General features: G+C 40.0%; 1 long non-coding RNA gene across 1 annotated transcript in view; it reads left to right on the top strand.

Moving 5' to 3' along the window:
• Positions 1-14,201, top strand: part of LOC143686376 (uncharacterized) — a 31,473-nt gene extending 17,272 nt beyond the window's left edge. Inside the window, exons 2-3 of the long non-coding RNA XR_013177098.1 lie at positions 11,416-11,579; positions 13,785-14,201. This is a non-coding gene — a long non-coding RNA (uncharacterized LOC143686376). The remainder of the gene's footprint in view (positions 1-11,415; positions 11,580-13,784) is intronic.
• Positions 14,202-14,876: the final 675 nt, after the last annotated feature.

Genomic DNA, 14,876 nt, shown 5'->3' with positions numbered 1-14,876 from the left:
TGTTCAAGGGACTTGCTATCTCTACTGTAAAAAAGGCTATTTCACTGGTCTGAATGGTAACAACTTCTAAGGTAAATAAAAAAATGGCTTCACAACTGGTCTAAACCAGCATTCTTAAAAGACTTTAAGACAGCCATTCTAGGGCAGTCTCCAATTAGATTTGAATTCTGATTCATTTCTGTGCTTGGCTTTTGGCACTTAAACTGAAAGCAGACTTGTAATTGATTAAAACTGTACAATGATTTTATGGATTTTTAAGAATATTGCTTATTTTTTTGTTTCTTTTTTTCTTTTTGACAGCTTTTGTATAACTTATTACAATAGTCATTATAATATAGCCCATCTCATATGTAGGTAAGTTGAATTTGAAGGACTCCATAAAGTAGCCCAAATATTCTAATATCCTGCCCCCAAATATTCTAATATTCCTCCATTAAAAGAATAATTCTTGGGCGGGCAATGGTGGCTCAGTGGCAGAATTCTTGCCAGCCATACGGGAGACCCAAGTTCGATTTCCAGAGCCTGCCTGTGCCAAAAAAAAGAAGAAGAATTCTTTGTTATAAGATTTCATCCCTGATTAACATAAATGGCTCATTTAGGCTTGGAAGGACAGAGTGTCATATAACTTGACTTTTTCAAATCACAACCTAAGATCCAGCTGGATAATAGTGTAGATTCTCCCAAAAGGAAGAATATTACTCAATATTTACTCCCCACAAATCAATAAACATCATGAGATATTAAATAATATTCCTTCCATTCATATTTTAAGTTCTGAAAAATCTTAGAAAAATTTCCTTATAAAGAACATATATTCTTTTTCTTCTTCATTATATTAGCCCAAATGCTTCAGAGAGTGAGTTATAAAAGAGTCAGACAAGGTACTGGCAACCTTCTTATTAAATAGCAAATTTATTTTTGATAGCCAATGGGTGGCATCAGTGCAGATGTTAAGAAATAGACAGAAAGGGAGAGGGAAATAAAGCTGATGGGATTTGCTAGTAGATCAAGCATGGGGTGTTAGAGAAGGAATGGACATAAGGAAGACTCTTAGGCATTGAACCTGAACAGTGGAGTTGATGAATATGCCATTTACTCAGATGGTAAAAAACTGATGGAGGAAATGGCTTGCTGTTGGGGTGAACAAAACTTCTTATTTTGGCCTTGATGATTTTGAGATGTCTATTAACACCTAAATAGAGAAGTCCACGGTATGTTTAGATTCAATAATCTGGATCCAAGTGGAAATGTGAGGGTTGGATACTTGTGCCAATAACCTGCCAATTGATTGTACTTAAAACCCTGAGAGCTGCTGAGATCACCTGGGACCAGATTGCTCCAGCAAACAAGAGGATTGGATCCATGCCCTGAGGCACCCCAGCATCTGGTATTAAAGCACTAGAGCAAAGGCATTCCCAGAGGAGTTGGAATAAAACATTGCATAGTGTCACCTAAGTCAAGAGAAGAGAAAGGTCTCAAAGAGGAGTCGAATGTGTCAAATTAGAGAAGTCAGGATAGCAGAAGTGAGAAAAACAGCTGGGAGATTCGCTTTATGGAGTTCAGTGCTGATCCAAATGAGGTGTTGTAGGGGAATGGCAAAAAAGAAACTTAATTTGGAAGAGAAAATAATAATACTTTCAAGAATTTTGCTATGAAGGTAGCAAAGAAGTTCTATACTAACTGGAGTTGAGGTAAAATTCCTGTAATCCGTTATACATACTACTAATAAAGGTAGCTTACATAGTATAACTCACAAAGTTTTGTTCAAAATGAAAAGTCTTTATTTTTTTAAGTAGCTTCATTTTACCACAATGCTTCTCATTGTCATTTTGATATCAGTCCCAATCCAGTATTCCTTTTCAGCTAGCTCATTCCTTAGAGCACTCTCTATTTTAGCAAATGCACCAATATTTAACTATTTGTTCAGGCCACAAGTTTTAAAGCCATCCTTGGTTCTCTCTGTCTTTTAAATGCGATATCCAATCCACATAAAAAAATCCCATTGACTCTACCTTCAAAATATATCCTGAATCTGATCACTTCTCTCTCCCCTCACTGTTGCTTCCTTTAGTTTTAGCTGCTGTATTAGTTTGCTTAAGCTGCTGGAATGTAATATGCCAGAAATGGAATGGCTTTTATAAAGGGGATTTATTAAGTTGCAAGTCTATATTTCTAAGACCGTGAAAATGTCCAAATTAAGACACCAACAAGAAGTTACCTTTACCCAAGAAAGGCTGATGCCATCTGGAACAACTCTGTCACTGGGAAGACACATGACTGGCATCTGCTGGTCCTTGTTCCTGGTTCTGATGCTTCTGGCTTCTGATGCCAGTTGTTTCCTCTCTAAGCATCTGTGGGCCTTCACTTAGCTCCTCCAGGACACAACTCTGAGTTCTGGCTTGCTTAGCATCTCATGGAAAGGCACATGGCGACATCTGCCAGCCTCTGCCTGTGTCTAGGCATCTGCTCTCTCTGTTGGCACGCTAAGCATCTCCAAACATCCATATCTCTGTCAACTCTGAAGCAGCTATTCTCTAAGCATCTGTATCTGAGACTTTCCCAGAATGTTTCCTCTTTTAAAGGACTCGAATAAACTAAACAAGACCCACCATGAATGGGTGAAGTCATATCTCCATCACTCAAAAGGCCATGCCTGCAATTGGGTGCACCACATCTGTGGAGATAAGCTAATCAAAAATTTCTACCCTATGATATTGAGTCAGGATTAAAAGAAATGGCTACCCCCATAAGATTGGATCAGATAAAAAACATGGCTGGGTTACATAATAGTTTCAAACCGGCACAGCTACCAGATGACAAATGACCTGCAAAACCACCCTAACTCATCTCCATTATTCCACAAAGCTCCTCTACGGTATATCCTCATATAGTAATCCAAGTAATCCATGCAAAATAATGACTAATCTTGCCTTACCTCTACTTTCAACATTCAAATGGCTTTCCTTGTCACAGAATAGAATCCAAAGTCTTACCATGGCCACAGGCTATGATGTATCCTTTGGTTGCTTCTCTGCATCATTAACTACTCCTGTATAGCAAACAACCTGAAAACTCAGGGGCTTAAAACAACAGACATTTATTATCACTCATGTGTCTATGGCTTGGCTAAGAGTTAACTGAACCAGGTTGTACCCAATTGAGATGGCTTTGCTCAGTGGATCTGCTTCTCCTTTGACCAGAAGGCTAGCCTGAACATATTTTCATAGCAATGGCAGATGTGCAGAGGGAGAGCAGAAAGAGACAAGGCTTCCTAAGGCCCCGGTTTGCAACTGGCATTTATTACTTCCACCTTGTTTCATTGATTAAGGCAAATCACATAGCTAAAGGCAAAGTCAAAGACAGGGAAATGTACTACTCCCCTAGAGTGGAAGAAACCATGATATCATATGGCAAAGGGTGTGCACACAGGGAGGAGTGAATGCCTGAGACCAAAAGGCAGTTCACAACATACTTAGATCCAATTTCCTCTCTCTTGTTTATTTCACTTGATGTAAATCACGCTAACCATATTTGCTATTAGAGCTGCCATCTCAAGGCCTTTGGACCTGTGTTTCCATCTGCTTGGGATACTCTTTCCCCAAATTACCACATGCCTCTTTTTCATTTTTTTATTTCTTCAGATCTCTGCTAAAATCTCACATCCTCAAAGTTTCCCATGATTAGGGCTTAGCAAACTGTGACCATGGGACAGTTCTTGCCCATTGTCTTTCTTTGTAAATAAAGTTTTATTGAAATATGGACATGCCCAGTTGCTTACTTATTGTTTATGGCTGCTTTCACCTGAATATGACAGCTCTGAACAGTTGTGTCAGAAAAACTGTCTGGCCCAAAAAGCCTAACATATTGTATCTTGGCCTCAACAGAAAATAGTTTGCTGACCTCAGCTCTAGCTCATTATCCTGCTTTATTTTCCTTTTTGTTGCTGATCACTTCTTGATGTTCTATTATGTTTACTTGCCCACATGCTCATGATTGAGCTCCTCCAGTAGAATATAAGCTTCTATAGAGCAGGATTTTGTCATATTTATTGCTGCATTACTGGTTCTAGAGCTGTGACAGTTACTCAGAATTGTTTTCTCATTTTAAGTTTTAGCATGGGTATCATTTTCTCAGTGGGACCTCTCTGGATCACCTTGTCACTCCTAGTTCCTCCTCCCCTGCCTTATATATTTTATTTCCTTTATAGAACTTATTGACTTCTTACACAACACCAAATTTTCTCAATCATATTATTGTTTATTGTCTGGCTCTGCTCATGACAGGCACTTGATACAGTGCCTGGCATATATGAAGTGCTCAATAAATATTTATTTGAAAAATGAGCAAATGACAACTTCTTAGGGAACAAATTTTAAATTTTAGAAAATAATATAAATGATAGGAAGCAGCACCATTACTCAGTGCTAGGGGGATTCTGAGGAATATCCCCCAAAGGGTCTCAAATCCTCCTGCATTATTATCTAATGAGGTTTCTTTGTCACGGATCAGATGATCCCAGCAGCGTACAGAACAGGACATCAAGGTTATTATGACCTTTTCAGAAAGACATGCTGCCCACCGGCACCAAGAGATAATTGAAAATAGCAGCAAATGCCCAGCTTAAAGCCCTTCGATTTACATATCCTGCTTGCTAGCTCTGTTCAATACGTATATTTCAGTAAGGATCGGAGGAATTTCCTTTAGTATTCCAAGCAAGGGAAAGGGAAATGCTAACTAATTTCACCTTGGACTCAAATTTTGTCTCAGGGAGAGTGTAATACAAAGGAAGGAGGTCCAAACACTCCCCTCCCATCCTTAGAATGTGTGAGATGGATCACGATGGTAGCATTTCCTCTGTTGCGTCCTCTGTTGTCTGGCCCCTCACCCTCTGAGTGAGCACTGCCACCTGTGGAATGACAGCCATTCAAATCAGGAAGATTATTACCTACAGAGCTGGAAGTAGCTCATGTAATACGCAGAGGTGTCCAGAGGTATGGGAGTGAAAGGATGGTTTTCATTCATTTGTAGTGGCTGCAGGAGGGGCACATTCCAGGAGCAGGGGCAACTGCCTGGCTTCTATCTATAGGTAAGAGAAGGTGAATAGAAAAGGTCTTCGCATCACAAGATCTGGCTGCATAAATAGCTGATGGGCACAGGGAGTGTGTTCAAGGTGATTTATCGTGAGATGCTATAACAGATGCTGCCAGTGCCCTGCCGAGTCCCCTTGCCCTTAACACTTTGAGGCATAGCAGCTCAACTTCCAACTTTTTCAGCACCTGCTCTTCTTTGCCTGAGGGTTTTCTCTTGCTCCTAGAGCTTGCTTGGCCAACTGCACAGACCAGAAGTGCAGGGGAATTAGTAATTCCCAAGAGCAGCCTTTAACTAGTGGCTGACAGGTTTCAGTGCATAGATCCTCCAGCTTCCTCGCCCCTCCGGTGGGTTAACCCTGGGCTGTGTGTTTTACATGCACTCCCAAAGTTTCCCAGGAGATCGAGCACCAGTCATCTGTATGGTGACTGGTTTGATAATGTGACATTTATTGGCTGTCTTAACTTTCTTTTCTTATTTCCCTCACTCCCACCACACTGGTGTTTCTTTCACTTCCCAAATAAGCTACTTGCAAACAAAGTATTATCTCAAGGTCTGCTTCTGGGGAAACCCAAACTAAGAAACATGCCTTCCCAATAAATTGCTATGTGTAGTTCCCTAATCTAACTTAAATTTGTGTGATAATCTTATTTTATGTCCAGATATTAGGGAAAGCGTAGATTCACCCTGAAAAGCCATATTCTCTTTTTTAAGAGTAGATTGAACCCTTTGAAATATTTAGTATTAACCTTTCAGTAACTTATCTTGGTTACCAGGGGCCAAATACTTGTAACCCGAAAGAATTAACAAAATAATCACTGATATGTTAACTCTTAGATCCTTAATATAATAAAATATTTTTGGATCTGGTTGCTCTTTTATAAAACCCATGCCTTTTATTTTACAAATGAAAACTCCTTAGGCAGTTTTAGGTTTGGGAAGTGACTTATCTAAGGTCTTACTGCTAATTGGCGTCACAGTTGAAATCACTAATTAAATTCATTTATTACCTAAGATATTATTTGATGCCTGGTCAATTATGCTGTATGCAGTCTCTCTTCTAAACCTTCTCTGTTCTCCATGTTTGGACAGTTTTATAAGGAACATACTTCTGGACGTTTTGAGAAAGGAAACATTTCTTTATTTCCTTGGCCTGTTGCCTCCCCCTTTACAAACAGAAGGGTGTGGGCTCCCTGAACACAGAAGAGACTCCTTTTCATGATTTCTTAGTTTACCTGCATATCCAGGGCTATTCCTTTCAAAAAAAGAGAAAATGTCCTTACTTTCTCTGTCTGCCAATTTCTGCAGCAACCAGCTGTGGGAACAGCCATCTTCATGTTATAGCAGAACTAATGATTCACCTCCTGGGACTTGTGAGACTCCCTAGCTCCCTAGATAAGCACATAAGGGGAGGGAGGTTGCCTGCATATTTTAGCTCTATCCCTGTTCTGGATCGGGTTTATGCACCTCCCCAGGGGCGATCCTGTCCACCTGTCCCATGGGCCTTGACCCCATAGCAGCTCACGCCTGTAACTGTGGGTACATCCTTTTCTGAGATCAGAAAGTCCACACGGCTGTTGCTGCAGCCTTATCTCTTAACTCCACAGGTTGTCTCAGCGCCTGCAGGGGCAGGGCTGGGCTGCCAGCATCAAAGCCTCTTCATGCCTGGGAGGTCAGCAGCCTCAGAAGCGCCCCCACTCTGGCATGACACAACCAAGCTCATGGAGCGTCTCATCTCCTGGAGGGCGGGTTAACACAGGCCAGGGGCGTCTTCTTCATGGGTTTTAAATTTAAATGGCTTTTTGGTTTACGACATGTTGAATAAAACATATAGCATAGGCATTTTGCCCATTCTAGAGACTGGACATCAAAGTAGAGAAAGCTTAATGATTTTCCTCAAATTGCTTACTGTACCATCAGAAAGCTTGGGAAACAAACAAAAAAAACAAGCTCTTGATTTCATCTTAGCTTGACTTTTTCAGTCCTTTTCCTGTTTCTGTTTGCTTTTCCCTCAGTTTGTCTGTAGGGAGGTGGATATGGTTAATTTCTTTCTGAAGAATAATCCATCTAGGACAGTGGATGCTGCTTAGCTCTACAAGGCTTTTAAGTATCTCATGCATTATGTGGCCCAAATGGCTACATTAGGAGAAAAAAAAATCCTGATTTGTGACATTCAAATATGGGATTTCTTTGAATAGCAATTCTGCTTTCTTATGCTGCAGCATCGTGATCAATGGCACCAAAAAGCAAGAGGTTCCTCTTATTGCTATATATTTTTATTTCCCTCCAAATATCAATGCCACATCAACTGTTAAGCTGAAAAACCTCATTTAATGTCAGCTTGCTCACAGTTATGAAAATTCAGGTAATGTATTCCTGTTACTAATTGTATTTGAGAAAGTGTTATTAATTTCATATATCAAGTTCGCAGTGGCCATCTGTTCCCCACGAACCGCTGCGTCTCCCTCCATCTGCCCTGTTTTTCTTCTGCTAATCGGGTGGCAAGGGCTCAGATGATCGGGAAGTTTCTCTCTGACTTTTGATTTGTCACTCATCATCAAGCCAGCTGTGCATTTGTAACAGACTCCACCGACGGGTGGTGGTGAATTTAAATCTGTCTGCTTTTCTTTTTTTTTAATAAAACTTTTTTTTTGTCAAAAATGTTTAAAGGAAGCCAGATTGTATTTTCTACACTGTAAAATGTGCTTTGCTGCCACTAATTTGGCTGCATCTGCACTCTCATGAATATAGATGAAGGTACATGGCCAGGATATTATTAGGGAGTACAGCGAGCGGGGAAGAATTTTAAATGCGGCAAGATACCATAGTTTAGATTTCTGAGAACATTAGGACAAACTAATGTGAAACTGCTGACATTTGCTAGCTTTAAGTTCAAGATGAGTTTTTGAATCTTAACCACAGAGATTCTTCTTGGAATATTTTTGCATATGCGTGGTTGGAGGGAAAGAGGTTAGGAGGAGGATTCTGAGAGAACATTATTAAATCTTCATATCAAATTTCTTCACCTCGTCACCCATAAATCATGGACTACAGTCAGTGTGCAAGTTACTTGTTTGACTTAATATCTCACAATTGGACAAGTTGAGTATGATATTAACCACCATCATGATTATCCAGGAAACTAGGATTCATCCCTGTGGGATAAGATACTAAGTCTATAGATTCAGAAACTTGAAGATAAACCTAGAATGCCAATTTTTTGTTTGCTTGTGATATCTATATTTTAATGTTGTAGAAGAGTAAAAGTAAAAATCAGTTATTAAAAGATCATTCATCTTTTCTGATAAGCATTGTTTTCCCAAAATCCAACAGAGTATAACACCATGCTGATATTAATTCTGATTGACCAAGTTCTATTTTGCCTTCAAAGTTATTCCATGCAACTAGATATGAGAAAATATTCAACCCATATTCAATTAACATTTATTGGAAGTATACCCCTAGGGACAGAAAAGTAATCAAAACAACGGGTCAATATTCTGTTCTCAAGAAATTTACAATCTGCTAATTACACCATGTGATAAGGTACCCTACTGCATTTCTAGGTAAAACTCTGAACAGTGAAGCAACAACTTCCAGATAAAAACACACACAAATCTCCATAAGAATAAACATTTTAATTGCATTAGCTCCAAAAGAAAAGAAAAGGTTTATAGACCTACAACGTGTCTAATCAGTTTGTATTTTTTTACATTAAACATGGTATTTCTTAAGATTTTTTCTTCATAATTGTACCACTTCAGCATCAAAGAAGACTCTCAGTTTTGCTTTCCAAAAAAAAAAAAGTTTTAAAAACTGCGAATTTCCATTATAATTTTGTATTTTTTTAAGTTGGCAGCATTTTACAGTGCCGAGTCTATGCCATAATATTAAAGAATGAAAATGAAGGCTTGATCAATACTTTTTTTTCAATATCCAGAAACCAATTCAACATAGGAGTCAAAAAAGCCCAATGTTTCTTACAGCTGTGAAAGAGAACGTCCATTGGCATTTTTATGCTTTTGAAATTGTCATAAGAACAAAATAATTGTGTAAATGTAAAGTAATTTAAACTACTATAATTAATGACAAAAAAATAACAGAGGGAATACTGGATGGAACTTATTTCAGGGAGTAATATGAAATTATTATTTTGTAGTACCTTAACTTCTTTAGCCATTTTTGTTGCAGAAACCATGTTCCTGCTTTTTGCCCAGGGATTTTACTGTTTTAATAGGGCCTAACAGACTAAATTTTATTAGGGTTTTAAGATGTACCTGGGTTTTCCTGAACTACAAACCCAGAATAAAGTTTCGATTCCATTTTTTAACTTGTCTTTAGATACTGTTTATGAAAAACCTCTTTGTGTCTCTATGAAGAAGATTGGGGATACCAACCTGAACCCCTTTAAGAGAATTTGGAGGGTTTCTAGGCCAGTCCGTATCTTTAAGAGTAAAACAAGGAAACTTAACCGAGGCACTCTCCTTGTGTCTCGTGGATGCCTGTCCCCAGATCTTCTCCATAGGCCCACCACACAAGTCCCAGAAGTTCCGTGTGTGATAGCCCCTTCCCTTAACCTGCATCTAGGTCTAGAAGTTTCCCAACTCGTTTAGATCCATTTTTTTAATTGACATTAGTAGGCAATAAAGTTCTAAAAAGCTGTATTCTTTGAGCTCTTCTAAATGAGAGCTAGTCCAAGTCCAGTCTGGGGACCAAAACTGGGGACCATTTGTTAGAAGTGCAAACTCTCAGGCCCTACCCCTGATCTACAGAATCAGAAACTGCATTTTCAACTGGCTTTTCCCATGATTAGGATGTACGTTAAAGTCGAGAAGTAATGCCATGCAGAACGTTATTGTTCTCCCCTGCACATTTCCAAGGTGATGTCCTGTAGTACTTGTCTGCTCTCAGACACAAAATGTCTCTTCTTAGGTCATATCTGTCCCTGTTTGGCTAACTGTATCCTTCTCCCTTATTTGTGTAAATAAACATACTTTTAACATGCACAGGATTTGGGTATAACAAAGAGGGTAGAATCCTCCTGAGCAGAGGCATGTGCTGCAGTGTTACCGCTGATGCTTTCCCTTCTTTGCATGGATAATGAACTGTGCTCACTTGTACCAGGAAGGACCTCGGAATAGCGTTAATGATATTAATAGAATACACGTTAACAACACGGAAGGGAAGACCAGGCCTATTTAAGCGCTACTTTCTGTTTCCTTTCCCTAGGTAGATAATGAAGTAGATTCACTTTTCCCATGGCACTGGGCTGCCTGATATTTTGCTGTGTTACATGACGTGCTTCAGCATGACTAATACATCCCAGCTGGTCTCAACAGCAGGAAAATGGGGGAGGGGGGCGAGGGAAGGCGCGGGAGGGGTGACATGGTTGGGAAGTTGCGCATGCGCAGACGGAGGCAGCTCTGCTGTGTCTGTGATTAGAGTTGGGGGTGGGGTGGGAAGAAAGAGTGAATGGAAAGGAGGAAAATGAGGAAATCCCAGGAGTTCTGGAGACTTGAAATCTTTCAAGCTGTCATTTACCTTTGCAAAGTTGTGGATGGTGACCGTGTTTACAAGCTGTGGATCTGTAAACAGCACGTGTGCAAACCGTTAGCTATTGTTTTGAAAATGACAGTATGGCCAATAATTTCAATTCCAGTGTTTTAAGTGTGAACCAGATGATGCTATGTTTTATTTAAAGCTGGGCATGTATCATGAAGGGTGGAAACTTGTACCTCTGGAACACTTTTATATTGTGTAGTGTGCCATATGTTGCCTGCTTTCGGGTTTTTAAAGAGATTGCCTCCTGCCTAGAGGTAGCTTGTCTCAAGATTATAACCGCATCTTGCTTGAGGGTAGAAATGAAACCATTCATTTAACAGCACAGTAATGGGATTGGTATAAAGGTGTTAGTTCTATTCAATGTTCTGTAAGTATTAGGTTGAATTATAGGTTGGCTAGAAAGGAAAGAAATACAGAATCAACATAAAAGGTATAGAACTATATAAAAGATAAGGTCAATATATGTTAGTTAAAAAAATAAAAGTCAAACATGTTGGGTAGATGAGTCATTTCTAACTTAACATTCTTTTTTAAAACTTCAGTTATAAAGTAAACCTCTCCTATTTTACAACTTGTGTTGGAAACCAGTTGCTTGCTCCCAATTTATTCTCGATAAAGGCAAAAATGCCTGCTAATGTTTGCTTTGATTTATCCTGGGTTTATAGATACAAGAAACTTGCTTTATGCATATTCGAGGTGAATACTTAACTTTGGTGAGTTCAAACTGGGCTGTGGTCATTTAATAAAAGATTTCTGCCCTCTCAGATTGCCTTTCAAACATGCTTATCTGATGTTCAGCTGAACGGGAATGGCACCTGGCTCTGAAATGACATCCACTGCAATGAGATAGTGTGCTTCTTGACCCCATTGGAATGTGAGACTTTGCTGTACATTGAAGATCGGAGCAGCAGGGAGAGTGGCACGAGAAGGTAAAGCCACCCCAGGACTTGATATAGGTCATACATATTTCTGTTTTTACTTAGAAGGACGGTTTCGCTGATCTTCAAGGACTCCAAGGCCTAAACTCATAGAAAATTGTTTATTCTGGGCTGCTTTCCCAAGCATTTTGCTCCTGAGATTCCAGTTCTATCTCCCTGAGAGGAGGCGAATGTTGGCAGCCTCGTATAATTCCACCTCACTAAGGAGTCATCCAAAATATCATTACCGCTTAATTTGCTTAATATTAGTATCCATGCTAAACTAGGATCTTCCTTTTTTAAAAAAAAATGGCAGTTTAGAACAGGATTTCTTAGCAGGTAATAACTATCTAGGTTTATTTTTAAAACCCTTTCTTGTTAGCATAAGAAACAAAATCCAGCAATGACAGAAGATTAGGTTTCCCTGGAGGCTGTGTTCAGAGTTTCTTTTTTGTGTTGGGCTCCCTCCTTTTGTAAGATGTGATCAGCAGCCTGTATTTGGGGGCCTGTGGGGGAAGAGATTAAGTTCTCCTCAGCTGGCCGTCCGAGGGTGTGGCTTTTTAACATTTTGGCTAACAGATGGTGACAAACCAACAGGTGCACCCAGATCACAGCACCAAGCTTTCTACATCTGCTGGGTGCACAAATAGTGTGCTCGCTGCAGCTTCCCCCACGCCAGCTGGGGCCTGGGTTGCGACCGAGCTCGCCTGTCACAAGGTACAGCGAGATAGGGGCCGGCAACCTTCGACTGTTAACCTGCTGATGTGATGTGCTTTAGAGGATCAGCAGGGCAAGAATGCTTTGATGGGGATATTAATCGGTGAACAGAGAAACAAAGGGTACAGACCCTGAAGTGAGAGGAGAAAGTGGCAGGAGGTGTTGCTAACAAAATACGTTTTTCAAGATGTAACAGCTTCTCTCTTCAGGGCCAGAGATTTTAGTGTTTTAGCAAGGACACTGACCTGTGTTTATTGCCCTGCTCGAAAACTGCCATTGGATGGACTAAAAATTATTGAATGGAAACAACCCAGAGAACTATTAAGACAATTCCTTCTGCAGTGGTAACTAACCTTCAGTGTGAATTTGGTGTGCACAGCACTCTGCCTGCATTCTCACATTGTGTCCTGACCACAAAACTGTGAGCCACCCATTTTGCAGAGGAGAAGCTGAGGCACAAAGGGGCTGAGCGACTCACAATTGGAAAAGAGCAGAATTAGGATATACGAATTCATCATCGTTTAAACCCATTATATCGAAAGCTCACCAAACCTCAGGCACAGACTTGCATGCAAGCTGACTCTCCAAACCAAGTTTGCCCCACTCCGAGGCACCTCCATGTAACAGCTATGCTGTACAGTTGAGGATCTGTTTCTTGAAACCTCTCTCTACTTGAAGGTGCAGAGGAGAAATGTACTTGGAGTGACTTAAAGTTGCAAACCTCACATATTAAGTTCAACTTGAAACAATTTTTTGTGGTCTGACTATCAAGTTCTTTATGCACATAAAAGAAGTCCATCTACCCATATGTTGTTTAATCTCAATCATTGACCTTATTTAAAGCTTAGGATTTTGAGACTTAAGAATTCTCACTCCCACACCCTTATTTTTACAGATGAGGAAAATGACTCACAGAGCTATCTCCTGGGGTCATGCAGGGGCTGGAATTCCAATTTCCTGATTTCCTACCCTCAAGTTCAGAGCTATTTTTTCCACATTAGATTGCTTTGTTTCCATTTCCATGTATTTAATGCTCATCCCTTTAAAGGATTTTGGAAAATAGTTATAGCTGACCAGTTCTTCCCTCTAGTCATGGCATGTCAGCTTTTGACCCTGAGTCTGCTGAGTGAGGAGGAAACACAGTTGGTCCATGCTTTATCATCCAGGCTTTCACCATTCATTATGAAATTGAACACACAAGAGCAGACTCTCTATTTTAAAAGCTAAGAAGGACAAATGAACTAAGGACCACCATCTTCCCTATGTGGCTTGTGAGAGTCCCTGGAACTCTTCTGGACACATGCTACCTGGCCAGACAAGGGTCAGAGAAGGAGGCTTGTTCCATATTTTTTTCCTCAACTATGACTCACATTGTGACTGCTGATTCATTGGTTTATGCCACTTTACAATCTGTTCCTCCTGGGAGGGTGCCTTCCAAGGTGTTTTCTTTGTTGCTGGCACAATCTACATGTGTCTGGAACTGTGTTCTGTGTCTTATAGGTGTTACATCATTTCATCTCCCCAGAATACACTATGTTTCAGACAATACTACTAGCCCATTTTACAGATGAAGAAACTGTGGGTTTATATTCTGAAGTAAAGTGTGCAAGATCACAAGGCTGGTAATTATTTGTATGGTTTTTATTATTGACTAATTCTCCCACTGGGCTGTAAGTTGTATGAAGACAGAGATTGTGTCTGCTGAGATGCCAATAGTCTTCCCAGGATTTTAAAAATATTTAAAGATACTTTATGTATATATGCTTAATAAATATTTGTTGATCAACTGAATGAAAGCATAGAAGAATGAAGTAACAAACTGGAATTCAAACCCACGTCTGCTGAATTCAATCTACCTTTTAACCTGTGCATATGACTCCACATTATTCAACCTGGCATTCCTGCTTATTCATTAAAGTACCATGTCTTATCTCTGCTTTCCTTCCTTGTACCTCTTACTCCCCCTCTCCCTTTTAGCTCAGATATGATGTGTTGAATATTTTCCAGATGCTTCTGTTAACCAGTCTTCAAAAAGCAGCAAGAATTACTTACCATCTTCCTCTGCTTACACTCCTTTTTTTCATTTGTCAGCAGGGAAATGCAATACTGGTATTTTTCTGCTTATCAGATCATCTTTTTCCTTAGGAGAAATGAAATGCCATGACAACTTAAAGCCTTCTTGAAGAATATAAAGAATATGGGTTCCCCATACTCAGAATTGATTTCCTGAATTGTGAGCCTTCCCAGGTCCAGAATAGCCTCCCCACGGTGGGATTTGGAAGGCACAAGCAATTAGAATAAGATTCAGGGTAAGGCTCTGGTCCTAAAAGGGAATGGGGTCACTAACTATGGTAACTGGACAGATCTGAGATGAAGAGAAAGTTCAAGACATATGACAGATAGGATTGACAAGGGAAAGGCAGAATGATTCAGAGGGGGCAGCCCAGGAATCCAGGAGTTATTTTTAAAAAAGACTAACTCCTGGGTCTGGCTGGCAGCAATGAACCAGTAAGGACCAAGGTCAAAGCCTGTGGCTTTAAAAGCACCACAAGCTCCTAAAATAATTCCAGTCCTACCAAGAAGAACACAGAG

Source organism: Tamandua tetradactyla, chromosome 6 (genome assembly GCF_023851605.1).
Source record: "Tamandua tetradactyla isolate mTamTet1 chromosome 6, mTamTet1.pri, whole genome shotgun sequence".
Lineage (NCBI taxonomy): Eukaryota > Metazoa > Chordata > Mammalia > Pilosa > Myrmecophagidae > Tamandua > Tamandua tetradactyla.
The sequence above is the reverse complement of the archived record's forward strand: the minus strand, read 5'-3'. Positions and strand labels throughout refer to the sequence as shown.